The 27024-nt window shown below is 42.5% G+C and overlaps 1 long non-coding RNA gene across 1 annotated transcript in view; it reads right to left on the bottom strand.

Annotated features, from left to right (window-relative positions):
* Positions 1-451: 451 nt before the first annotated feature.
* Positions 452-27024, bottom strand: part of LOC125697575 (uncharacterized) — a 54765-nt gene continuing 28192 nt past the window's right edge. Inside the window, exons 2-3 of the long non-coding RNA XR_007378859.1 lie at positions 16647-16763; positions 452-5481 (exon numbers count right to left, since the gene is read on the bottom strand). This is a non-coding gene — a long non-coding RNA (uncharacterized LOC125697575). The remainder of the gene's footprint in view (positions 5482-16646; positions 16764-27024) is intronic.

Below are 27024 nucleotides of genomic sequence, written 5' to 3'. Positions count from 1 at the left end.
TGGTCTGACTGTAGCTCTCAAGTATTTAGCTTGCTTTCACCTCACTGCTGCTTTGCTTTTGGCTGTTAATTCCCAAAGTAATAATCCCCAACCTGAACTTGTTCCCGTTTCTTTCTTATTTTCCTTCAGGTTATTCACTTTCTACCGCTGCACAGCTTCACACAGAATATTTTCTCCTCTCAACCACCTTCAGTAACGCTGGCATGCAGCAACATCAATAGAGGAGTGGAATACAGAAGTGCCCTCAGTGCTATACACTGACATCCCAATTAATAAAGGATATAATGATTTTGGTACTCCAGAAAGCTGCCATTCAAGGCACCTCATGTCCTTTTCAAATGACAAATCGGATTCCCTTTTATCCTCTGAAGAAAGTGTGGAGCCAAACTTTCCTTGCCCATCTTAATCATAAAGGGATTTCTGATGGGACTTACATATATATATACACACAACAATCTTGCATGCTTTATTTTTAATTTCTACAAACATTGTACAATCAAGATCCAAGAGAAAAATAAAAGCCCTTTTGGGGCCTATTTTGTTTGATTTGTTTTAGAAAAAAGATTTACAGCAATTAAATCCCCAGTTATCAATAACAACAAGTATCTACACACTTATCACCTCTTAAGTAGAGCTAAGTCTTCCCTATTTTACAGCAATTCCAGTTTCAGAGCAATTGTTTAGACTTGATACAGCAATCCCGTTCCATCATCTCATTTCGAGTCCCACTGCTACAGACGTGAGCAGTGAGTGATGCACTCCTATGGCAAAAAGTCAGTAACTCCGTCTTCCACTCATGCAAAGAATCCTTTTTAATTTTGATTTTTGTAAAGGGCTACTTTGAATGGAAATTAGAAGCAAGGGACTAGGAACTCCATCCCCCCAGTCTATTCTGTACTCAAAGAATAATCAAGTATTGTAAAGCAGAAACTATGTCACTGAACCTTAAAAACAAAATCCCTCTGTGTGCGAAGAACCACAGAGAGAAAAATCTCCATTGTTGGCTATTAAAATACAAGTATTTCCAGAATTTAGTAAGAGGATATCAAAAGGAAACGGGCTTTTGTCTCCTATAGGAAAAATATAACGTAGCAGCTACAAAACAACTCTCAGATCTTGTTTTTTGTGTACAAAACCAAGAAAACCTCAGAGGAAATTACTTCCAGAATCACCAGTAACTGCTGAAACGCGTCTCCAGTGGAGAGCAGGATACAAATCCTTATTTTTTCAGGTCACTAACGCACGCCCAAAGAGACCCTACTCCAGCATAACCCTGAGACACTGAAATCTCAGGAGCACTGCTTTCCTGTCATGGTGAAATGAAAGCCGCTGGTGGCAGCGAGCCTCCTGGTAGGTGCAGGTCCAGGTAACTGCATAACAGCTACTGTCAAGCCTGGTGCACTCGTTTACTAGAAGGTGAAAAAAAAAGCAAAGAGTACTTTGCCCAGAAAAACATGAAACAAAGAAAAGCTATTTTTAAGGACCTATTTCTCATTGCCACTACAGCTTGTGAAGCCTCAGCACTGCCTTCAACATCCCATTGGGAAACTCAGGACCAGGAATGGAGAGGCGAGAAAGGGAAAACACCCAGAATAAAACTGAACTTCCTTAGCTGCTTAAAAAGCTAGAAAATAAAATACAAATCATTTCAAATACTTTCTTATTTATGACAGTTACTTTGCACACTTCTGCCTAATAAATTCGAGAATGCTTCAGAAAGGAAAGATTCCTTCAGCAGATGCCCAAGCAAGGAGGTAGGAAAGCACCAGGTACCCTTCATCTTCTCGACAGAGCTTCTGTGCACCACCCATCACCACAAACTCACTGTACAGCTCATCTCACAGAAGTACCTGTAAATGTAAGCCTTTGCTCCTGTGTCCTTTCCATCCTCACCTACTGAAGTGCAGTGCAGCTAGGCACACTTGTATCTACCGTGTGTAGGCTGACACAGGTGAAGCAAAAGACAGCTGAAAGATAGCTAAATAAATCAAAGAAAAGCCAAAATTATGCATCCTCTGTGTTCTGCAAGACGTGGTCAGAGCTAACAGGGTGGCTGTAAACTGACAAAATAATCCCTTTGGGTGTGCAGTCCTGTATGCAGGCAGTGACCCACAATGACATAAACACTGATTAAAAAAAACAATCCCCAACTAATTAACAGGATAATCTGCAGCTTTTAACAGAATGAAGAATGCCCAGGCAGAGGTGCAACAGTGATGCCTGGTGGCTTTGAAGAGTTATGTCATCAGATTAGCAAGTGATTCTTGTGGACTTTTTTTTTTTTGTAAACTCTGTATTTATTTGTTTGTGGGGGTATTTTTGCTTGTTTGTTTGTTTTTAGAAGGAAGGAATTTGTCTTAGGTGGTTTTGGTTGTTGTTTTGGGGTTTTTTGTTTGTTTGTTTTAATAGCAGTTCAGTTTTTGGAGGTCTGGAAAAGGATGAATTCAGGAAAATCTATACAGCTACAGAGGTGATGCAGGCAGGAACTTGGAGCTGCCAGCTCTGGCCATCAGCCCTCACAGCACGTTTCTGGAGAAAGGAAGATGGATGCGCAGGTGGGCTGCTGACAGACCCACATAGAACAACGATGCTAGACATCACCCTGCCTTCAGGTTGTATTTGCACTAATCTGCACTTGTACACATACTGGTGTGCATATGTGCCAACATACAGCATCCTGAAGCTCATGCACCCAAGTGCCAGGGCACAGATTGTCATTCACATACCTCTCACAGGGAGTGTCCTTGTACCCATCCACAGCAGATGGTGGAGACTTTTGCTGGGCCTATTTCTTGCACCATGGTACACATTTAAATTTAGAGACTGAGCTACCCACAATCCCAGAGAGCTTTCCTCAAGAGGAAGGGGCTCACCAACAACAGGCCAGTAATCAGCAACAAGCAGCAACAACAGAAAGGAGCATAAGTGGAATGACAGTGGCCCTGGCTGGGGGCTCTGCTTGCAGCTCTAAGGTACCAAGGGAGCAAGAGGCAGCTGTGACACCACCTGCACCTTCCAGCAGAGCTGGGCGCTGCTCCTGGGAGAGGGCTACATTCAGCAGCAACTGCATCAACCTGGGAACCGCTCACATGTGCTGCGAAGCAAAGGGCAGGATGGGCCCTCGTAGGGGGGCATCAGCCTTCTGTCTGCACCACGTCCTTCAGCAGGACACCAGGTCACTGCGAAACCCTGCTGACACCTCTGCCCCAGACAAGCACAGGCAGGAACTACAGCCTTTCCAACAGCAGTTCAGCTCATTCCTTTTTGGAGCATTGTTTTATTGCAAACAGGTCTTTCCAGACAAGCCCTGTTCTGTTCTAGACCTACTCGAGCCCATGGCCTGTGGCATTTTGTGGCATTTAATAACCTTTGCTTATAAAGGCATAGCCAAGCTTAGAAACACTTGAAATAATCCAGAAGACCAGTCTCAAGCTAACAGAGTAGAGGAGCAGACCAAGAAAGCATCCTTTACACATCTGCTCTGCTATGGGTCCGATAATTCCAGTGGTTTGAGAAATTTTTTTATCTTTTTTTTTCCTCCCATCTTCCCCCACCTCTCTTTTTTCTTCCTTGTAAAGCCCTCTCTTGTCCACAAAAGCTGTCATCAGATTTGCAGGAACAAAACTGCAAATTACTAACTACATAACATAGAGCAAAAAGGTGAACAAAAGTAATTATGCCAAAAAGCAACCTAGATCTCATCAGTTAACCACAAACAGGTAAAGTTTTAGTGATGTAACCAAAATAAATAGCAAAACAGTGTTACAAATATCACAACTGATACAAAATTTAAAAGAGGAATGAAGAATTCTGAGCACATTTATTTCTGTCGCTGACTTGTAGCCCAAATTGTGATTTATCCTACATGTGCCAGGAAATATCCTACATATGTCATTTCCTTGAGAGTACTGACAGAATAGGTGGAACCAGACCTACTCCTTCCAGGGGAGCAAAGGCAGAGCAAACTAAGAAATACGACTCAACTGTGGCACTCTAATTCCCAAGCTCATAGAGAGGAGGTCTGGGCAGCAGTTCAAGAGGTGTGCCAGCCAATCTTTGTCTGTTCTAACAGGAGCAATTATCCCGACATCACTGTGGATGAACTCTTATGAAAAGGTTAGACACAGCTACCTCGGTGGCAGCACCAGTTTCTCTGAGCTCTTTTTCAGCTCTGCAGATGTTATGCTGATGCCAACATCATTGCTCCAAAATGGTGCATGTGTCAGAATGAAGTGCCATTTGAAAAATGTAATTTCAGTTCTTGTTGAAAAGGCTCTTCATCTTTGTTTAAATGCCTACTTCTTTCTTCGTTATTCATATATGGCACGCCAGTTACATTTTATCTGAACAATTCATCTGGTTCTCAAGTCAGATTTATAGTATAAACTTGAAATTGTAATAAAAAAGAAAAATATATATGTGGAAGATGTCACTCAACTTGATTCCAGAGCAGCTTTTTAAACATGGTAGCAAATCAGTTCTGCAATCCACCCTCACACAGGCAGCCCCAGTGAGAAGAACCTGGTAAAGAGCAATGACATTGGTAAACTGTGCTGGGAACTCAGAGAGGACACATTAACTCTGATCTGTGTAACCAGGAAGGTCACAACAAAAGCTTTTTTAAATGCAGCTTGGTAATTAATACACATTAAAAAAAAAAAAAATCAGAGTCAGAAAATTGCATTTAAAAAAAAAATGAAGTCTGCCATGAAAAAGAGAGATGGTTGCCTTATGCCATCAGAACTGCTGTAATAGCTTTTCAACTGCTGTAAAATAGCAACTAACCTTGCGATGGTTTGCTTGTTACAGTTCCTGCCCCCCTCCCCCTTTTTTTTTGCAGATTATTCAGAATATTTCAGCTTCAGGGAAACTGTCCTCATCATCTTTCTTTCCACGTGGAACCAGCTGAAAGATATTCATGAAAGATTCACTAGGGCCAATTTTCTATGAGTATAAGCAACAGCAACATCAATATTTCAATGTCTAGAAAATGTGGCTATTCTCTTGCCTCGAGTAAATTGTTAGAAATCATTGTATTTTAATGAATTCTCAATTTCTAGACAGATTCTGCAGGTACCTCGCTTATGAAAATTCACACAGTATTTTTTTCTAACAAATATTCGGGGACAACGAATCTGCTAAAGTTTTAGAATACACCGATGGAGGTGTAGGTAAAAATGCAGTGCTGATCTTTTCTTCACAGTCCTTGCAGACTGCTAGTTTCCCAGGCAGTTTCAGCTGTCACAGTTGCTTAGAGTCCACTGAGCTGTTTTTAGTTACTCATTCAAATATTCATAAGAACCGAGGGCTGCTGTTTGCTGTCTGGTAACAACTTCATTTTCTGCTCATCCTGAGCTCGTCCTTGTGGGCTGCCTCTTCCCCCTCAGATTGGCTTGCCATTGCCACGTGGCCCTTGAAGGGTAATGGAGTTTCCCTGGGAGCAGTCGAGAGAGGCATGTTCTACCTTTTATCTCTGCATGGCTGGACAATGAAAATAATTGCAGAAGACAGTTATGGATTACAAAAGAGACACGTGAAATGATCAAACCTATATCAAGCACCAGTTTCTCTGCTAGAGAAAGCACATCCTTTAATTATTCACCTTGTGGGACACTCGCACCTCAGGATAGTCACATTCTGGTGCAAATATTTACTTAACAATATTGTACTCGAGCACAGTAATGAAAATAGGTGTAATTTCATGCAGCGTTCTCAGGAAAGGCCGATGGACTGTGACATTTCCCCACACGGGGAAATCACTGGAGTGCAATGCTTCTATTATTTCATTAAAAGTCCCGCTAAACGACCCTTCAGGGCAGTACAATTTTGCATTTTTAGCTCAAGGAAATAGCTGAAGAGAAAGCCACAACTAGCGCCAGATAATAACAGCATGTTGTAGACTTTCTAAGACAAAATTCCAGGTGAAACACAGGAATACCAGACACGCTTCAATTAGACCTGTAATTACAGGAAGCTCTGCAGCATGCTGCGGTGAATCAGGCTGCCTCCACTCTGCCGGGCGCTTCCAGAGTCGGAAGAGAGCAGAAATCCCGGGCACTGCACCTGACCATCTGCAGAACAGGCTCTGCCCTCATGTCTGTGCGCTCCAGCCCTTCCCCAGCCAAAGAGCTTTGCCCTCAGCTTACAGGTATCTGTCTCCAGCATAACCTCCCTCACAGAAGACAATGTGCCCCATCTGCTCCCCATCTCTGTGCAATTGCTACTCAGAACACGGGCTTTAGAAGAGGGAGTTTTAAATGAATGTAACAGATGAGCATTTCCCCGGGTATCGTTTAAATCACTGCTGTCACTTTCGGGGCTTTTGTTTTTCGCTTGGTTTGGGTTGAATGGATTTTTGGCTTTGGTATTTTTCACTTTCTTTTTAATGCTAGTGTTTCATGGAGAAAACGCTCAATTTCTGTCAGTGCAACATACAGGATATATAGGAACTTTAGAGACCATCCTTTTAATTATGCTCGCATGTCATTTTCTTTAAAGATCATCTATTTCAAGGCTCAGATTGAAGGTCTTTATTTACACGCTTTCTGAACTTAAGCACATAATAGCATTGGACAGCAGTGAAGTCTTCTGGATAAGCTACACTAAAGGACGGAACAGGTACAGCATAAATCTTTTCTATTTGTCCCGTTCTACTTCACATCCAAAGAGGAGGAGGGAAAGAAAAAGCCCACTACAATCTGGCAGGTTAGGCACACAAGATGATTGTTTCCTAGCTGGTGAATGATAAAGCCATCTTTGGAATTAAGTGGGGAGAGAGGAAATAAAAAGGCCTGCAGCACCATTTATTTACATTAGAGAAACACTATCACAGAGACTGTTAAGGTGCTGTCAGCGTTTCTATTACGATCCCATATTTTAAAGGCTTATAACCTGGCCATGAGAAGTCACTTTTAAAATTGAATCCAGAATATAGACTGCATTTAGCTGCAGTCTGTTTATTATTGTCAGTAGGTGGATACCAAAATATGCCAAATAACACAGCACAAAAAATCAAACAGCTACAGCCAAATCAAACCTGGGTGCACTGATAAGCTACTCTGTCAGCATCTCAGGCTCAAGTCACTCAAGTATCCTTCCTTCCATTGCCTTTAACACAGACATCTAAAAAGTCTGATACGTTTCATCTGTTGTTTTCTTTTTATTCCAGTTGTTACTATAGATTCCGTTCAAAATCAAGAAAACATTCTGAATGAGCAAACCACGCAAAAGCACTGTAACATACAGGAAAAGAAATACGAAGAACAAGCAGCTTCTGCAGCACCTGCACAGCCCGTTTGTTTCTTTGTGGAGAAACAGAGCAGGAGCTGTTTGTCGGAGCAGAGGCTGGGGACATAACTCTACAGATTCTGACCTTTCCTGAAACCCTCAGCTTGTCCCTCTGACTAGTTTGCCTTCCAATGCTTCTCTTTTTCGAGGCTTCTGAAGAGCAAAGGTTAATGAAGTAATCTATGACTGAACGCTAACATTTGCTACGTATGTCCAGAAAAATGCACATCCCTTTTTTTTTTTTTTTTTTTTTTTTTTACATTTTTCTGGAAACAACTATGGTCTCTTATAGCTGCAATTTTGAAAGAATGCAATTATGGTATAGAATTTCAGCTACCTTTGGGCCGAGGCCTCTGGAGACAGACAAAGAATTAGTGTACTGTTGTGAGATACATTTGCGAAATCACGTTCCTCCAGCTCTTCTAAAGCTGAGTACTCCCCCTCTGCTAAAAAGCCTCTTTTCTTCTGTTTGCAAAAGTATCTGTTAGCCATCTAAAGGCTCATTTGCAGTTTCTAACAATCAAAAGTCTAGGTCAGCTAAATGGGCATTAGCTAACACAACAAAAAACTGCTCTGCCGATGACAAAAAGTGTGAACCGGAAAGCAAGCAGGGAAGGCAGCAGATGGGCGGTGCACTGCAGAGCAGGAGCTCTGTGCAAGCAGGGCTCTGCTGCCGGCTCTGAGTGCTGCGTGCCCAGCTAGGACGTGAGCTGAGAGAAAACACGAGCAGGGAGGCCGGACCAAAGGCAGCTGGGCAACTGTAGATGACAAGCATGCCTAAACATGCCTCTTCCATCTGAGCAGACTTGGCGTGTGTTAAAATCAGTGCCGTTTGGATTCTTCCCTCAGCACGCCTCTAATGGTCCGTCCATGGATTAAGCTCACTTGCAGCAAGACAGTCCAGTGTTTTGTCTCTCCCTGCGGAGCCAACAGGATGACCCAGGAATGCACGTGTCGTGGAGGCCCTGCTCCAGGGTGGCTTAGACCCATCTTACAGAAAGAACAAAAAGGTGAGAAGAAACCTCGGGTTCAGGGTCATTGATCATAATAGTCTGAATTTCAACCACCAAAGCCATCCACTCTGTAGCCAAATGGTCCCTAATAACTATTTTAGCTTATCTAGAGTTTCAGCATTCATTCAAGTTTACTGACAGCACTGATGTTTCTGCTATTTAACAAAACAAAGTCAATTACTATCATTATACTGATGAAACTTCAAGCCAGATCCTTAACAATGTTTTGATCACACGAGATGGCAGAGTAACTTCAGCATGAGGGGTCATCAGGCAGGAAACACACAGCCGTTACAAGCAGTGAGTTGGCTGTCCAGGAGAGGGAAACTGACTGCTGAGGGCAGTGTATCTTTGCAACGCCCCAGAGAGCAAACCCAACACCTAATAGAGAACTAAGGCAAAAAAAGAACACTAGCTATCTTTCACCAAACAGCACCACAGACTGCTTGAGCACCTTGCCATGCTTCAGACTGAAAGAGATCCAGATACAGGCTCACCAGCTTAGGAAGGCACAACGTCCATCCCTTTCACTCACTCGAGTACAGCACAACCTATGTACAACAACAGCCCTTCCTGCAGCCTCTTCCTGCATCCCCAGGAGAATTATTTTTACCAGCAGCAGCCTGCAAAACATTCTCTTGTCCTTTTCTAATGTTTCAACTAAGAAATGCAAAATTATGCACCAGCAAGATCTCTAAAAATTTATTTGCAAGAATATTATTCATATATAAGAATACATTTATATGCAAATGTAAGCATCTTACAGGTCTTCTCATTGATAAAAAAAAAATTAGTATGCTATTATATATGAAGACAGGAGCAGCCATAACATTTTTTTGTTTCTTATCTTGACAAAAATTAGAGTGTATTTCTTTAATATTTCCTTTGCTCAATGCTGTTACACGTGCAGCCAAGTAGCAGGACACTGGATGAGAGAAGCTTTGTATTACACAAGCAAGCACAAGAAAATGAACCCATTCTGCCTTGTGAACTTTCCACCCAAAATTCACTTGAACAGTATGCTCATGGGGAAAAATATACTGGCAGTGTTCTAGTATCTAATTTGCAGGGAATAGATATATCAAAGTGTGTACACTGTGAGCAAAAACAGGGATGATTTTTTTTTTTACTAAACAATAGGAACAGTGACAGAATAATTATCAAACCTTCCTACTTAGTAAGGATCTCTCTTTAGAGGGTGAATTGCTACATCAGGAGTGAATTACTGCAGCTACATTCGCTTTTTTTTCCCCTACGTATTTCGTCTTGAACTGGGCACAACATGGGCACAGCATTACTGTGTTTAACAAAAAAGCAAACCTGCAGTATGTGGAACACTCCCAGAAACACTGCGTGGGTCGGACTGCCACCCCTTTGCTGCCATTCAGCACAAATAGCCTCACGGAGGGCAGCACTGAGTACAACGCGCACAGTCAGGCGGGCCGGGGCCGCAGAGCTGTGTAAGGGTGCGGGGGCTGAGCCCGCACCGCGCTCACATCTCCTGCAGGGATGGATTTCGATGACTGGAGCCCAGTGCACGCACTGCATTGAGCTGTGCTACAGAGCTGCCCGCAGTCCCCGCGCTCCCGGCCCGCAGCACTGAGCGCAGGCATGCAGCCACCCGCCAGCTGATTGTCTGGGCAACAAAGGGTTTGCATAGCGGCAGAAAACGGCGCCAAAAAAAGAAACCCAACCCACTGGTTTCTCTCAGTGGTCATTAAAATAACATTCACAATAAGCACGGTTGGTTCTATTCTTGGTGTGAAAATAACCCGAGTAGAAATGTGACATTTTCCAACGTCAGTAGATCCTATGGCACTCCCTGACCCAGAGCAAACATTTCATTCTTCCTCCTGTGCAGAGTTTGTCAGCAGAAGATGAAGGATTTTCAACCTGATAACTCTAACTGAAATAATGCATGTCCCTTCTTCCCACACCACACACCTTTCCCACATTCAGCCCGACGCTTAAACACATTTCTCTAATGCAGAGGATGCTTTGAGTGATATCTTGTTTTCCCAGGGCCGAGCGCCTGTCCCAGGGGCCGCCTTAGCCACGAGCGCTGCTTCCCCCTGCACACCGGGTATGGGGAGGGCGAGTAGATCTCTGATCTACTTCAAGCACACACAGCAGCCAGCCTTGCTGAAGTCGGTTAAAGCCACTTTTTTAGTGCTGCTCATCAACTAGTCCCCGCCATTCCCCTGCAGCAGTTAATCTCCCGCAAGGTGCACCTGACACACAAGCGAACGTACCGTGGTGCTTCAGCCCCCACCTCGCAGCGCTGCCCTGCCCGCGGCTGACAGCGGGGACAGAGAGCGCCGCTGAGCTGGAGCCGGGCGCAGGACGAGCCCCCGTGCCTCAGCATTAGCCCTGACGCGGCGGGACGAAGCGGAGCCGGGCCGTCGCCAGGGGACAGGGCTGCCCCACACGGATGCTGTGCGGGGAACGGCTCCCCCAGCAGGAGGAGAGCTTCAGGAGGATCGATCCTGTGTGCTATCGTCTGCCCCGGTACCTTTCCAGTTCCACCATAGCTCCTCATTTCTGGAGGTTATTTACATACTTCACAAGAACCAAAGAGCAGGTGATCTCTTTTTTAAGAAAAAAAAAAACCAAAACATCTAGGAGAAGCACGCCATGACCGCCGTAAGTCATACACAGTACGCATGATGAGCTCTTCTACGTTTCAAAGTAGCAACAAAATTCCCAAACAAGAAATAGCAAATTACCATTGGGATCAGTTTTATTATTCCAAGGGGTGTTTTTCAACCACAGAGCACTGTGGGCTGCCCAGGTGTGATGTGCTGAGGTGAGGGGAAGAGCATCTATACGGACAGAAAAGATGTTTGCTCTGGAGCAGCAGCGACCCAGGTTTTCAGAAGCAAGGAGGATTTATGTAAAATTATCTGTTTGTTCTTAGGTTTACCTTTCGTACTTCAGTTAAATTCCACTTCCTTTGGCCCCATGCTAAGCTGTTCCACCCAGATTCAGAAGAGACTTTACTTCCCTTCATTTTGCACGTTTTGAATTATGCTGTTCTCTCACTTCTGCATTACCAAACCCATTCGCAGCTGAACAGATGCAAGAAACCTGACGAGAGACAATCTGCAGACAGCTCACCTTAAGTAATCACACCTCTCAGAGAGCTGAACATCATAGTAGAAACTTGTTTTACACAGGAGATTCAGCACAAAATAAGTACTCTGAAAAGAGCCTTGGAGACCCTCGCTTCAGTATTTGTATGCTGCTCATTGAGTGTTTTACCACTGCTGCCCACTATGCCAGACTCCTAAAGCCATTACGTGGTCACTAGTCCCGTCCTTTTACAGACCAGGTCAGTCTTCATCAGAAAGCGTTCCATCAGCTGAATATTTCAAAGTTTTCATTACCATCATAAGGAAGCATTAACAGTGATAAAAAAGTCAGTCAGCAAAAATTCTATTACTTCTCTTTTAGTGAATGTGATCGTTACATCCTCACTCAAAAGTCCCTCATTTCCTGAGGGATCAGAACAGCTATTAGCTGAGAAGCACAGAGCAGGTACAACTGACACCCATTTAGGGCATAATCCCATTGCCATAGAGAAACCCTGCTGAGATCACACCCTGAATAGCTGTTCAGGGAGGAGGTTCAAAGCGTACTTGCTTTTGTTCAGATTAAGAATAAAAAGAAGTGTAACAAAGATGGAGCCATATAACACAACCCTTCTCTTATGCTTTCTCTCACATTTTGTCATTCTGTGCATTGGAAGTTTATTCTTTTAGCTGGATTACTTAAATTGCACAGCGTTCTTTAAAAATGGCTCTCCACATTTCTCTCCATGGGTTACTTTGAAGCACAGCATGTCTATTCTTTTAAACAGGTTCGCTCTCTTCACAGGTGTTCATTAAAACACGCTCCACTCTAATCCCCTTAGCACTGAGGTATGCAGCTTTCATAAAGGCCGTGTGCCAAACCAGTACTGCCAAACTGTTCAGTGCTGTAAAATGCAGGCTCTCAGAAAGAATGTCTTCAGCTGTCTTAAAGACCACACGTGTTCATGCTGCAACAAATACTGACCTACTTTGTTATCCTGCTTTTAAAATGCTCTTTGTCTTCGAAGCTTGCAGAGGAAGAACAGCCACTCCAGACTGCGGTCAGTTCACATCTCTAGTTGCTGGTGAGAGCACAGGTTGGAAAACCCACTGCCCTATAAATAATAGAGGCGATGCTCTCAGCAGCTCGCTTACTGAAAAACTGACTTCACAGGCAAGAAACATTGAATGAACAACCACCTTTTTGAGTGCTTTCCTCACTATCCTTGGCACAACATGTGGCACAAAAATGTAAGCTCCCATTCATCATCCTTCCCAAACTTTCCCAGTCCCCATCAGCAAGCACAACAGAAGCGGATCAGGAGATGAAAGTAGCAGGCACTTAGGGCTCCTGCATGTGCCGCTGCAGCTCTGTGCTTCCAAGTGTTCATAATTCAACAGGCACTCACAGATCTTGGTGAAATGTATTCCCTGTAGTCAGCAGCAGGAGGCAACCCAGATCAGCTTCCAGAGCAACCCTCTGCAGTGCACATAGGCACGCTCTGAGCTCTTTGAAACGGGGAATTGGTCTCATTTGAAGTACTCTGGGCACACTTCTTTGAAGGTGTCACTTAGCAAATATTAAATACATTCCTCTAATTTGGGGAAATGAAAATTCATTTTACCAACAGAGAGATGGAATGCAGAGAGACTGCAAAATTGTTGGTAGGAAAGAAAAAGAGAAAGAATGCCTTCGTGCACAGGAAGAAGAGCAGCGACCTGACATGGCATCTCACTTCCAGCGTGTTGTTTCTGCTCAGTGTTGACTATGAAGGATTCAGAAGAAAACTTCAGTACTGAGACTAGCATTTCTCCAACCCCAGGGCTACCTACCAGTAGAGATGCTCGGGCCTTGGTGTCACAGACATGATTTCTACCTGGTCTGGTCACTGAAGCAAGTAAGATAAAACTGTGATGTAATGCTCACATACAAATGTACACTGGACAGAATTAAATAAATTCAGACACGAGAACTGTTCCTGTTGAAAAAATTCACCACCAACAACTGACTCTTCACTACAGTTTCATGCAACCCAAGAAAACTTCTCAACTGAAACAGAATCATGATTCATTCTGCATTGCATTCTTTTAGATGTACGTGTAAAATAAATACAGCCGGTTACTGTGTAACGCTACCAAATTCACACGAGTTGAATTCCCAGTTCTGTGAGAATGCTTTAAGATGTTGCTATCTTACTACATTTACAAAATAGAGAGAATTGACTTTTCGGTCTCTTAAATGTTGCATAGTACTGCAGGTCAAGAGAAGATGAATATGTTGGTTTTGAAGAGGGCTGTTGTGCTCTAGTATCTCCTATAAGAAACAAGCAATTGACATTTTAGAACTCCATGCATTTCATGGACATTTTGCCATAGGCTCCTTAAACTCAGACAAATGGGTGCACTTCTCATTATCAGTTCTGTTTTCCTTTGTGCACTGACAAACTAGTCTTCATATGACTGTGTGTACAGGGGAATAAAGCAAAACAAAAAGTGCACAAGCAAACATTGGGGGATACAAACAAAACTTTCTGAATTCGATTAGATTAACTTAAAAAGAAGATTTTAACTACTACAACCTTTAAGAAAACAATCCAAGGCAAATAGTTCTTTTTACTCCTGATGGGAATAGTTCCAACTAAGAGAAAATATTGACTTTGCCAAGGCAGCTTTGCAGCATAAAGTGCAGAACAGTACCTGCTGGCCAACAGCCTGCATCACGCACCAGCACCAATAATAATGCAGCAGGGCTCTTGTATTAAGAGCTGCCTTAAGCAGGTCATGCTTTTGTACCTCACCCTTCAGTAGTGTTTTCTGATTTTGTCTGTTTAATCTGATTATTGAACCAAAAGTGTGAAACCATCATTCCAACCAGGAAAGAACAAAAGTAAAATGACTGCTCCTTAGCACTATTAGTTCACAGAGCTCACGTTCATTAATTTTTTTCCCAGTTTCGCAGATTGTAGAAGTACATAAACATGCTAAGGTTCTTGATGCTAAGCCAAAACATAGCAAAACATATTTGAGAACCTCTTTGCTTCATCAAAACTCACATCTTTTCTAACTTAGAAACATGCATGTTGGTTTTGCTTCTCAAAAAATTATATTCAGTCTGCTCAAAGTGATCCAGAATTCATTGGAAAATTGGTAGGAAAAGATCTCTCCACAACAATCCACTTGTTTAAAAAAAAAAAACAAAAAACAAAAAAACAACATCAGCATAGAAGAAAAATCCCCTAAATGATAGAGCTTGATAGCCTCTAATTTCTAATAAACACATAGAAAACGACCTGCCTCTCTTAGGCAATGAGTTTGAATCTATTATAAAACTGCCGATAACACATTTTCCAGATAAATGTGCTCCAAATTAGAAGAAGTTTTCAAGTCATGGGAGAGTTTATTTATTTATTTGCACCAATTACTTCTGAAATCAAACTGCATCTACTTCTCATTCTGATCTCATTAGCACGGGGCTATCAATCACTGCAGTGTGTGCTGCTATTTGACATACGATGGCCTAAACACACAAACTTAAGCAAGATAAAATACCAAGCCTCTACCCTTCCACTGGAATTTTGTTGCTGTAGCTGTCACTTGAAATTATATCTTTTTCTTTCTTAATATCTTACTGAACAGCAAATTAAACCATATCTCTGCTATTAGCATAAATTAAATCAACTGACCTTTATGCTCTATTCAAACAAAACATTGACTTAAAAATATTTAAGAAAGAAAAGCTATGGATTCTGATGTTCTGTATAATTTGATGTATATTTTCAGAGCCTCAGGAATCAAAGAAAAGTAGCTTTATACATATCAGTTAAATGTTAAACTCCAATTATTGACCAACTGTTTCTCATTCAGCAATAGAAGTGCAGAAAAAATGAACAGCCTTCAGTAGGATCAGACAAAAGTAATATGTACATCTTATTTCCAGAGTGAATGCAAGTCTTGTACAGCGCTCAAGTTCCACGCGCACCTGAAGAGCTAACGTGGTCTGACATGGAATTTTGACTTTCTGTGAGGTCCTTCCTTCAGAGAGCAAATTTTACTAAGTACTAAGGTACAAGGTACAATCTCAAATCAAAAACAACACCTGCAGCAGATTTCTGTTTTTCCCCAAGATAAACAACGATGGTACTGTATGGGTTAACTTCAGGCATATTCTGCTTACACAGGGAACCCGGTGCTTTTGTGTTCAGGGAACAACCAAGTGGGAGTCATCACCTCCCCAAACCCGCATTTATGGGTTAAAACAAGGACAGCACACGCATCAATATTGTGACTATTCATTTTGTCAGATTAAATGCCCAATTTCTAAGAAATTTTTACACCTTTACTGCCAGGTTCGTCAACAAATTTGGCAGTTCTTAAGAAGTCCCTTTGTAAACAGTAAAATCAGGGTTTAGAGAATGAATCCTTCATAAAGCAGCACCCTCATTTCATGCCAGTGTGGAGCTGCACAGTAAAGCATGCTCTCTAGCAACCCACACCCTGGCAGTTTAGGACATCCTTCCCAAAGATATTCCATTAATTTTTATAGAGGAAATCTGCATTTTCACACCAGTGCAAGAAAACCAAAACCAGCCAACCTTTGGCTAAAGTAATTACAACTTTGCCTAAAGAAACAGAATATTCATTACATGGCATGTATGGCCAGAAAGGGAGGATAAAGACATCTCCCCCACGGGCTGCAGAAACTTAACAGGTTATAATGACTGTAAAGTAATATATTCTCAATACACATCTTCCACAGTTTCTACTTCTTTTTTATATAATTATTATTCTCATTGACACACATGGTGGAGCAAAAGGGGGCTCCTTGGAATCTGTTCTACAGATAATTGTTTCAAGGGGCTCCAAGAGAGCCTGGAACTAATCTAAAGCTGGATACCTTCAGATTTTCTATGGACTGCTTTTCTAATTACAGTAAGAATAAACATTTTCCTCCTGGCACTTTCCCACCAAACACAATAGAACCACCAATTCTAATGTCACCGTCCACTCATTCTGCAAATCTCATTCTTGAAGCAAGAGAAAATTATCATGTGTTTCATTGAGCACAAACCAAGCCTTTCCTCCTTCTATGCAGCAAGTAGATTTGCTCATTATCTCCCCCGATCCTAAAGAATTACTGAACTTGTTTATCAAAAACACTTGCTATCACGAGATCAGAGTTTGCATGCTGGCAGGAATCAGCAAATGTTGAGCCTTTGATAGGACAGTTCCCACCCATACCTCTGAAGTCAGCAACGACAGCAGCTCTGCCACCTACCATGTGAAGCACCAGGAAATCCGGAGTCCTTCGCTGTCTTTGTCCAAGCTGAGCTGCCTGAAGAGAACTAGATTCACCCTCCATCTTCTGAAGACAAGCAGGCAGAAAACTTGTTTTCTACAAGACAAGAAAGAATTGGAGTTAGCCTTGCTACTGAGTGGTGGCCAACTTCAGCCAGGCCATACAAACTCAAAAAGCAGTGTGTGCGGGAAACCAGGACAGAGGGAAACTATTAGTCAGCTCATTTCAGCAGAACGTATTAGTGTTTTGGTGAAGATATTCTATACTCCCTGCAGCTGCTAAGACATGCTCTCCCAGAGCTCCAGCTCTGCACAGTACTTGCTGACAAGTCCCAGCTCCTCAGACTCAGTGCAGTAGGAGACCCAGTCTTGCAGTCCCACTGCCTGCTGCTCCCCCGCTGCCAGCCAGCAGCAGGAATGCCCTCACCCACAGCCCTGCAATGCTGTGCCTGGCTGTCTCCCAGAGCACCCAGCTCCACTCTGTGCAAGGGGGGAAGCATTAGGAAACGACTCTTCCCTACAGATACACCCCTCAAAAAATATATATATGTAAACCACATTTTTGAATACATTTATCTTTATGCCATCAGAGCCCACAGGGGCAGAGACTAAAATGATTGCAAGGCAGTTACTCCCCTCTCTGTGTGGCCTGCAGCCAGGAATACACTAGCCCCACACCAATATTTTGCTTCATTTGAAGCAAGCTGCAGTTCGACCAGCTCTATTCTTTAAAGGCAGGGATCTGCTGGTTTTAATCTGTTCCAGGCAGCAGATGAATTGAAAACAAACATTTATGTTCCTACATCAATTTTGCAAGTTTTCTTGGCTTGTCCTAAAAATTAACCCTCTCTCTGTGTTCCTACCAGCCTAGATCCCACACGTGTACAGCCTCACCTAAGACCTCCCACCTCCCTAATTCACCTGTCCTCTAATCCACCAGACCTCCAGCACAAAACACCCCAACTAGAGAAAGCCTCCAGCTAACATCCCCTGAGATATGCGTGTAACTTTCAAAGTGTTAGAATTACCAGTAACAAAAGCATTTCAACAGCCATTTTAACTACTTCTTCTGTATGTAGGCATATTGTATTAAATATATTAAATATTAAAATTCAAAACGTGAAAGAGAAAGAACGCTACCAAAGAAACGATGGCTCTACTCCACTAGAGTTGTACAGAATTCTCTCTGTAAGAGAATTTTTAAAGATGACCCTTATTCTCAGAAGTAGGGCTGCTAATGGAGCTCACAAAGCTGTCTGTGGCTGGAACACAGACATCCTTGCCCATCCTTGTTTTTTGGCTTGATAAAGTCACGTATTTACAGAATGAGTTCTCGCTCGTCCTGTGACACACTGCTGCAAAGGCTGCTAGTCAAAGGAAGGGAATAAAGTGGTGACTACACCTGCAGAAAGTAACAGCATGCAGCAAAGACAACTTCAGTCAGATGTTAGAAGAAGCTTTACAGCAGTGAGGATAACTGAGACCACCAAGAGACTAATCACCACCAAGTACCATCGCTGTCATTAGAGGTTTCTCACTGCAGCTGGAACTGCACTGCATAAGAATGCATTGCCACTCCCAATCCCACCCATCTGCAATTCCATGTACCTACATGCCATGCAGGAGCCACGGCTGTTAGCTAGTAGGTGTTATGGAGCATCAAGTACAACACCAAGCACCACTGTGTTAATATGTGGTAAGTCAGTAGTTCTGAGAAGTCCTGGCAAGATGTAGACTGAGGTGTGAGAACGAGGCAAACACACACCTGGGTGATTTATGACTCTGCTCCATTTCTGCTTGTGCCTCACCCCAGCCTTACAGCAAGGTAAGAAAAGAGTGAACACAAAGGGCTGCACGCTAGGGTACAGCTGCTATTTAATAAAAGATTCTCGGTTTTATTTATGTCAGCAGTCACTACAGTAAAATGCTTGGATAAAAAATAAGAGTCCAGCAGGGGACAGCATAGGGACATAAGCAAGAATCTGTACTCATTATACCTTCAGTCTTTGAAAGGAATGAGATTTGCTTTGCTGGAGGTTCTTAACTCCTAATTCCTTCAGTTTTGTCCTTCCCATTTGGTCCTCACCCTGAGAAAGACAACTGTGCTCCCACAGGGCTCTTCGTCCCTCTCAGCACTCACAGGAGTTATTGGAAATTTGGCTTTTTTATTACTATTATTCCATTTTAATCTCTAAAAAAAAAAATAAATTAAAAAAAATCTTTTAATCTCATCTTGACTCACACTCCGACCAGCAGGAGGAGGATTTAGTCTCCGTTTGCCATTCGGAGATGGCATGCCAGAAAGTAGACGGCCAAAAGCAAGTAGCACAGCCTGCGTAAAAGCATCAGCAAATACCTGCTGAAAGCCCCTGCGTCCAGCGGTTACCTCCTCTGCAAGTCACGTCAACCTAAACGGGACCGCGGAGCGATGACGGCAATACGAGGAGTGCAGCGCTCCCAGAACAGCCCTTCACTGAACGCTAGGGAGCAGCGTTTCTCCAGCAAACTAAGAACGCTGACCGACTGTTTCGTTTTTTTGGTTTTCGGGCTTTTTCCCACTCTGCTTTTCACAGTACTTCACCGAGAAAAGCCACCAGGTGTCCGCGCGGGCTGGATCGAAGGGTGAGGCTGCAGGATGGCACAATGGTCCGTGGGCAGGGCAGCTGCCAGCCTGGAGAGACCTGGATGGGACTTCGGCAACGGCAGGAAAGGACGGTGCTGCCCAGAACGAGACTGACGTACAACGTCTGTATCGAGACTTGCAGAGCAGTGCGCACAGTCAGCAGGGGGGCACAGCACCTGTAGTGCTGCACCACGATAACTCCCCATCGCTGTTGAAGAGGACTTTGGAAGGTACAGAAAGGAAAGATGTCTCATCGTGTTAATGCAAAAGGTGTTCCAGCCCAGAGGAGGTTATTCTTATCCATGTGCTATGAGAGCCCATTGAAAGGCAGCACATGAATGCACAGCTGTAAGCCACAGCCACACACATCTTTAACACGGTATTTTCTACAGCCCTGCATGTGTCACCACTTAGACAAAGCTTCTGTGTAGATAAAATGGGTAATGCTGATAACATTCATTCTTTTCTTGCCTGAAGTACCCAACAGAAAGTGGAAATTGTGCAAGTCCCAGCAAGCAGTATTCTTTACTTCAGAGTTCCTGTCATCTTCCTGGTGGCAGGACTAATGAAACTCAACTCACATCTTTCCTGTTCCACCATACAAGGAAATGCAGAATGAAGCAAATATCTAATTTACATAATTTTACTTCTGCAGTAATTACTGTATGTGAAGAAACATCTACTTGAGTGTAAATACGAGGAACCATAGCTATTTGGTTTGAAGTATGGAAGCAGAAGATAAAAATGAGGTTCAAGGAACAGGAAAGAGGCTTAATAAAATAAGTCTTGTCTCAGTTATCCCAGTTGCAGAAACAGGGATGTTGGACATGCTCAGATTTTTCAAGTTTCAAATTTAAACTTTTAATTAATTCTACAACTACAAAATGCACTTCTCTCACAGTCTGTTGAATGCTTTATGCAAGTCCTCTTATGGCAAATGCAGATAGCAGAAACAACAAGCAGCTTTTCTTTTGTCATTTTCTTTCTCCTCCTGCTCAGCAATTTTTGTGCTGGATAGCAGAAACTCTGAACCAGAGCACCACTGATCTCTATTTATGCAAGTATTATTTTCTTCATTTATGATGGCGTTTCAAACATTTCAGCTAGTGCTGCTCAGAAAAAAGAGAGACAGTACACAACCATTTCCCCAGTGAATAATGAAGATTTGGTTAAAACATTCTGCAATAAATGCCTTTTCATACTTAAAAGACTGACACATGTCACACTTTGATTTTATGCAATAAGGAACAAATCACATCAGCCTTGCCAAGATGTTCTGCTAAGGGTGAAGCAAAGAGTGCTTCAGTATTTCTATTAGCAGACATCTATTTTGCTGTGATTCAGAAATGTCATTTCTCAATAACTGTTAAATTTATTACATTCACAAGGTCTTTCATTAGCTTCAAGGCATCCTAGCCGAGGACACAGAAACACAGAAGAGCTTGGAAGAATCATGTATTATCTCAATCTTAAAGGTCTTTGTCCAGAGCTTCCACCTCTCCAATACCTGCTTAATGCAAGACTGTGAAGTACAGCTTACCTCTCTCCAATTTTACCATCGGAGCCATTCTGCAATTAATGAAGGAGTGGGTTTTGCATCTAAAATATTACAGGATGGATATAACTAATGGATAAAATCCCGGTCCTTCATTGCCCCATCACAGTATACAAGAACAGGATGCCTTGCAAGTTCTATCAAGCAATATTTGAATTCTTATTCTGACTTTCTTGACCTTCTCTTTCCTAAGAAAGTGTTTTGCTGCTCTACATTTTATGCAAGACCTTTATTGGCTTCACAGTAGCAGATACATGTTGAGAAAACCTCCTCTGAAGGCAGCTGACAATCACTGAAGCTGTGAACTCCAGCAAGCCAGTATCTGCTTAATGAGGACAGTTTCTCTGCAAAGTCAGTAATGAAAGGTGTTGCCTACAGCTCCTTTTATGCATGCACAGAAAATGCCAGGATAATGGAGCTTTCCACATAGACTTCCTGAAGGCAAGGTAGACTTGACACGCATTTAGTTTTGTACCCTTTCATTAGCCACCCAGAGAGCAAAGTCCAATGAGAGTCTTTCAATATCCCCCACGGCTTTCCTAAAGTTCCAGGATATCCTATCAGCCTCAGTTATTAGGAAGAGCACCAAAGCACCCCAGCTGACAGGAGTACTAAAGCCCATGGCACAAACGACCCTCAATTTCCTAGCAGAACCAAGGCAAGAGCAGGTCAGGAAGGCAAGCACCTCATACAGGTGCTGCGCTCAGCTGCAGGGCCAGCTGTCCAGGAGGAGCTGGCAGCAGACACAGCCGAGAGTGCTAGAGAGCCAAGATGCAGAAATCAATGACACACCCACCACAGCAGCACCTAGCACTTATCTAGCACAAGCCCTACATCCTGTACTACTATTCCTAAACTACATGACATGAGGTTATCAAAATCATCACAGAATGCTGCATCTTGTTACATTACACATTATATGTGTAAAAACTACTACAGAATCAATGCCCAAGCATTAGCTTTTTATTTGTAACTTCTGGTTTTGTTCCAGCAGTCTTTAGGACTTGTCACTGTGGGTTTTTCTTTAGACAGAAGATACATGTGCACAGAAGAGTCCAGTCTTTCTCACATCTGAAAGACACTCTGGAGATGTTCATCTTTCTATCAACTGCAAAAGTCCTAGAGATGCTTTCTTCATGCTGTAGGTACTTCACAATATCTAAACTAAGGTGGGATCACAACACCATGCCATAATCTCATTCTGGTTAGAAGCAGAAATCATTGTATTTTGGGGATTGCTTATCACACTCCATCAATATCCAAAATCTGTGTAATAGAGCAACAACACAGGAGTAAAAATGATGCCATCTTATCATATGAAAAACAAACACAAGCCAACCAGATACCACTTATAAAGAATAAGCATCAAAAGTGACAACCGAAGCCAAGAGTCCTGGGGGAGAGAATGCTGCTTTGTCCTATAATTAAATTCACTCTTTCTTTGCCAACCTCCCTAATCCTTTTTCGAGTGGGAGTCATTTTCTGACAGGGAAAATAATACATATGGAATCCAACAAGTTCTTTCAGGCTGAGATGATCAGGAGGGTAGGGTGGGAAGCAGGGCTGGCTTCTCAAGGAAGCAAGAAGTGAGGCATTTTTGCAGCTGAGAAGCTCAGTTGTTTGGCCTAGAGTAGCCTTATCCTACACCAAAAGACATGGGAGCCTTGCAAGCGTACAACCAACGCTTCTCAAGTCCCCAGAGTTTTTCAGAAGACCCCAAGTTCAGCTTTGAGATTGAACTCCTTGCTTGAGTCTTAACCCCAACATTTTTTCTTCCATGGTTATGGAAAGTCTTTTCGCTCTGTTGCCCAGATGAGTCACAGAACTGATAGAATTCCCCTTCCATAAGGAATACGTACATTGTATACATACAGATACGCTAAATCCTGCATGATCCTGTAGTCAGGGAAGCACATCAGTGCCTAAAACAAAGCAGCTGTCCTGCAAAAACTACTGAACTTTAACTTGGCTTATTATAAATGGACGTAGTCCAAAACTTGGGTTTAAGCTTTCACCTCTAAGTCAGCATACATGCAAACTTGGTTGTGGTATATCTGTAGTAAAGCTCATCCCTGCTGGGGAAGTGCAAACAAAATACAACACTGTGGTATGAGAGAAGTGGGTTAGACAATTCCCTGCTTTGCTGAAAGAAGCTCAATAAAGATCCCTGTGTCTGACTCCAAGAAATGCTGACCATTAGCTTTCTCCTGGTGATTTGTCACAGCATAACAAATTACACCAAAATTCTACTGCAAGAGCACTTTATCTAGAAGCACCTTGCTGAACTGAGGGCTATCTGGGGCTTTTCCTCAACTCAAAGTAACTTGAGGGTCTTTCTGTGATGTCTTACAGCCTTCTGCCAAGTTAACAGAAGTTGTTCTTTCAAGACCATCAGATGACACAGTGAGGCAGAAAGATCTGATTCAGATTTTTTTTTACAAGTATTAACCATCTAACAGATATGAAGCAAGGAGTCAACTTGTTTTCCAGTTCTCACTGCTGCTTATTGAGTAACATCTGTTTAAGAGTTTTTTGGCATTTTTCCAATACAGTTGACAGCTAAATAATATATAATCTGGTTTTCAGCAAGACAATTACCAAGTAAAACTGAATACACCAAAGCAGTAAACGACAGGTTACAACACCTAGAACAAGATGCCACACCTGAAAAAGCTAATATTACCCAAATAACTATTATCTGTAATCACCAGAATATGCTGAAATTATTGCTTTATTTAGTGAAAGATTAAGCCACCTGTTCTTAAAACCACAGCTAGGTATGTGTTTACTGCTCGCCTCAGCACCAAAGGCATTCCATAATCATTCCAGGAGCACATCACTGTTAACAATGCGTGAACCTCAAGTTCCAGGGCCAGATTGATCACAGAAACAAATAAATGCTGCAGCTAATTAAGATACTCAATTAAGTTACTCACACTTCTCAAGAAGCAGAGAATCTGACTCAGTGTCAGAGCCTATAATTAGAAGAGTGCAAAACTAGATTTTCAGAAAAAATAATTTCCTTACTCCAAACAGAAAAGCAGTTCATATTTTACACTGAAGTGACTCCTTCAATTCCTCACTCTTGGCAAGATATTTTGAGAATCAAGGAAGGACTTGGGAGTCCTCATGGACAGAAAAACTTAACATGAGCCAGCGTGTCCTTGCAATCCCAAAAATCAAACAGCATCTTGGGCTGCATCAAAAGGGCAAGCTTGCTAAGAGTACACTCAATCCCACTGTTAAGTCATTGATAAAGATATTGAAGAACACCAGAGTCAAGACAGACCCTGAGGACATCACTCATGACCAGCCTCCACCTGGACACAGAGTCATTGACAACAACCCTCTGGCTATGGCCTCCAACCAATTCTTCATCCACCAGCCTTCAAACCCATCTCTTCCTGATTTAGAGATAAGGATGTGGTGGGGGACCATGCCAAAGGCCTTGTACAAGTCCAGGAAGATGACAACAAATGCCCTTTCTTTGTCTACTGATGCTATCTCTCCATCATAGAAAGCCACCACAGTGTTTCCCTTTATTCTAGTTACCAGGGACTTCACCTGTCAGATATAACTTTCAAATGATGGAGAGCAGATCAGCAATCGCATAAGCCAGTTCCTTCAGTACCCTGGGATGTACGTTATCTGGCCCCATAGGTTTGTACACATTCAGCCTTGTGAAAAAGTCTCAGACTTGCTCTGCTCTTGCACTAGGAGGGATTTTGTTTCCCCAGCCCCTGCTAAGATGTCCAGGGACACAAGAGGCGACACATCATAAAGCCATGATTATGAGAACAGAGCTGTTTGAATATGCCATATGTGCCTTGTGAAAAGAGTCTCGTTACATTATTACATTATACGTATATATCATTATATACTGTAGATTTTTTCTGAAGTTCTGTATCTGCTATGAGAATTATTACTCTGTAGCAGTAAATACATCTTAAAGCAATTAAGTGCATTTGTGCAGTCTTCAAAAACAAGGTATTCTATCATCTCAGCCATAAAATAAATATCTGGAATGAATGGAAAAGGGATCTGAACCAAAACCAGATCTCAACATCCAATAAGAATAGAAGAGTTTTGAGCCAGTTTTGCACTTCCCAGCAAGCATCTTCTTCTCTACCAAGCCCAATAGCAGGTACGCATACATTTGTAGTCTTTTGCAGACAGATACAAACAGGCTTTGCTGTCACTGCAAACAGCTTGCATGTTATTCTTGTGGCATAAGCAGGACATGGTGCCAACAGCAGCACACCTTGCCCTTGGGCAGCTCTCACCTCCTCAGCACGAGCCTCATGAGAGCTAAGGCAACACAGCCTCTCACCCAGGAATTGCACACATGGCTGAACAGCTTAAGAGTCTGTTTACATGCTGCCTCCAGGCCTCCTTTGAACCTCCTCTGCCAAACAGCCCTGAACTCTCCGAAATCCCATCTTAAGACCAAAGTCATCTCTCAGCTCTTCTAAGCGGCCCTCTTCTTCTAAGCAGCAGGCAGAGCTGAGCTCAGCACACAGGTATGCTCTGTCCCTAATCCTGCACTCAATGCTGCATGCTGCTTCATTGCACTTTGCTGCAGTTCCCCAAGAAAGGCATTCCAGGCACACAAGCCTTTTAATTCAAAATCGGCAAACCTGGAAACCTTCCTTCTAGGTTGCCATCCTTTATTTGCATGTCTATCTTCTACTCACTGCTAACAAGAGCAGAAGTGAAGTCCACACAACAGGTTCATTTGTTGAGGGTTGAGGGGGTGGTTGTTTTTGTTTTGTTTTATTATTATTATTATTATTATGCTCTCTGCCCTCGTGGCCAACTTTTCTATTCCTTAGGTTCCATTTCATATCCTATTTTTAGGAATGCACCTCCTAGGGATGAGTGAGCCAGCACCACTGTTGTCCAAAAGAATCACTGCTTCAAACTTCATGTGAACTATTTGCTATTTACTTGGATTTAGTCAGAACAGTTTCAAAGGCTGGATATTGCCAAAACTGTAGTATGCACTGATGCTTATCTGCAATTTGTTTCAGGGTGTGCAGACTGTCGAGTGATGACTGTATCAAAGCTTGATCATGTGTTAATAATTTCATACACTGAGGGATACTTTTACTCTGTGTTAATGTTTTACTTTATGTATTAATGTATGGATTCATTCAGGAAAGCTTTAAATATGTAAGTCTGTATTAACCACAGTATACTTGGAAGTCCTGATCTTTCAGATGACCAAATTTCAGGATGCCAAATGAAAGCAGTTGCAATCAAAGCTTTTGAGATCTTTAACGAAGGCTCCTGAAATCTGTTTACATGCTGCTGAGAGCTTAACACATCCCTGTATGAGTCCTCAGAACTGCTCAGAGAGGCTTCAAGCTGCCAGTGAAACAGCAAACACTTGGGCAGGTGGAGTCTAAGAAGAATATTCTGAACATCTCACAGCTGTCTCCACAGCCCACTTCGGGACAGTAGGTGGTGCTGTCTGATGCGCTCTGCCCCATCATTTCATCCTTGCTAAAATACTTTAAGGCATTTTTACAATACATATTGAGAAAAGTTACAATCGGGACCTTGTCATTAAGCATAGAATAAATATTACTTGACATTTCCTGACTATGGATCTGCTCCATTTCATGGTGTATTTCTTAGAAAACTGCCTCCTTACAAAGTGTTTGATCATTCAAGATCAGGAGGCAGTTACCAAACTGCCTGGCACAGCCAATGTCTGTCCTAACTTTGTAATGAGAAGGACACAGTCCTCCCAAACATTTTAGGGAAAAGGAGCTCATTAAGAAATAACTGCACATATTGCAAGATTTTTAAAAGCACGAAAACTAACTCCGATTTGCAGAATGCAGTGTGCAGTCACTACAGAACGTAAGATCAGCTCTTAACCTAAATCCGACAAATCATTTGTTGAACAAGAAGCAAAAAAAGCAATCCATATATTGAAAGAGACCCCAGATTTTACTAATCTGACTTTCAACAAGCTAATACCATATTCATAATTGAGTTTCATGCATTCATGTGTGTTTTCTTTTCCTCCTGTTGTTAATACAGCTCCAATATCTGGCTTGCTGGATGCTGCCTTCTGATCCCATCACTCTCCCTTGACTGCTTTACTCAACCATGGCACTCTTCTCTTCCCTTTCAAGTCCTTCACAGAAGTAACCTTCTTGTGCTATCACT

Source organism: Lagopus muta, chromosome 9, assembly GCF_023343835.1.
Source record: "Lagopus muta isolate bLagMut1 chromosome 9, bLagMut1 primary, whole genome shotgun sequence".
Lineage (NCBI taxonomy): Eukaryota > Metazoa > Chordata > Aves > Galliformes > Phasianidae > Lagopus > Lagopus muta.
Note: the sequence above shows the minus strand (reverse complement) of the source record. Positions and strands in the feature narration are given on the sequence as shown.